This window comes from Orycteropus afer, unplaced genomic scaffold (genome assembly GCF_000298275.1).
Source record: "Orycteropus afer afer isolate SDZICR_OR568_19922 unplaced genomic scaffold, OryAfe1.0 scaffold00015, whole genome shotgun sequence".
Lineage (NCBI taxonomy): Eukaryota > Metazoa > Chordata > Mammalia > Tubulidentata > Orycteropodidae > Orycteropus > Orycteropus afer.
Genome location: NW_006921602.1, coordinates 19,161,263 through 19,162,793, shown reverse-complemented (window position 1 = coordinate 19,162,793; position 1,531 = coordinate 19,161,263). Strand labels below are relative to the sequence as shown.

Here is a 1,531-nt window from a genome sequence, read left to right as displayed (position 1 = left end):
TAAGGCACTTGACTGCTAACCAGAAGGCTGGCGGTTCAAACCCACCAGCCACTCCTCGGAAGGAAGATGGGGCAATCTACTTCCGTAATGATACTGCCTCAGAAACCCAAGGAGGGGTCGCTATGAGTCAGGTCTGACTCGACGGCACACAACAACAACATATATATATAATGCTTTTAGCTTTAAATGTACTTCTAGAACCATTAGCTAATTCTGTATTTAATAATTTAAATTAATTGTCTGCAAAATGAATCACTCATTGGAAGGATTAATATCTCAAAGTTCTATTTTTACTTCTACCTTAAGCTGCACAATGTACATTGTTATGAAGTAGGAATTTTAAAAGTAATTTGGAAATTGAGTCTAGAATATTATTTTAAATAGTCACTCAAGCACTGCTGTTTCCCTTGTTTTCTGTCACTCCTTGGAAGAAAGGTTGGTCAATCTACTTCTGTAGTGATACTGCCTTGGAAACCCTGTTGTATCTGACTTGATGGCAGTGAGTTTAGGTTTTTTAAGATAATTTTATAAGGAGCTCTGGTGGTGCAGTGCATAAAGCATTTTTGGCTGCTAACCAGAAGGTCAGTGGTTCAAACCCACCAGCCACTCCACAGATGGAAGATGCGGCAGTCTACTTCCATAAAGATTTATAGCCTCAGAAACCCAGCGGGGGTCTGTATGAGTCAGAATCGACTCAATGGCAGTGAGTTTGGTTTTTTATAAGATATATTTGTACTGTTACAAATGCATTTTACTTCAGTTTATGTGTATAATTTTCAGAATTGAGGAGTTTTCACATCCCATGCTTTTTAATCTTAATTTTCTTCCTTTTAATTGCTGTAACAATTTGTAAGTATTCCAGATTATAAATACAACATTATGAATTACTTCTCCCCCCCAAAAAAAACCTTTGTTTCTTCAAATTAGATCCTTTTTTGTTATCTCCATTATTTACTAGTGCCTGCTTTGTTCTGCTCTGTAGACTATAAGAGAGGATGTTATCTTGCAGATCTTTGTTACGGGTTTGTACCCCTGCCAGACACTGGCCAGGTTTTAAAGTGGAGTTGTTTGATGATGTAGGGATGCATTAGAAATGGAATTCCAAGTTTCCAAAGAATGACACATTGGGTGAAGGAATGAAACCAAACTTGCTGTCATCAAGTTAATTCCAACTCATAGTGACTCCGTAGGACAGAGTAGAACCCTATAGGGTTTCCAAGGCAGTGAATCTTTATGGAAGCAGAGTGCCTCATCTTTCTCCTCTAGTGCTGGTGGGTTCAAAGCACTGACCTTTTGGTTAGCAGGTGAATGCCTTTACCACTGTGCCACCAGAGCTCCTGAAGGCTTAAAGACTACACATTTCACAGTAATAAGAAAGTTGAGCCATTTGTTGTGATTGTGGTAAGCAAGGGTTCAGTTAAAAAAAAAAAAGTTAGATACAATGAATATACAGTATCAATAGTATATTTATATACTAGTAGGAAATATGATGAAAAAAGGGAGCTAATTTCTGCTCTTGGGTTCATCCCGA

The 1,531-nt window shown here is 38.0% G+C and overlaps 1 protein-coding gene across 1 annotated transcript in view; it reads left to right on the top strand.

The window, feature by feature from the left end:
- RNF111 (ring finger protein 111) overlaps positions 1-1,531 on the top strand; it is a 215,079-nt gene that overhangs the window by 164,990 nt on the left and 48,558 nt on the right.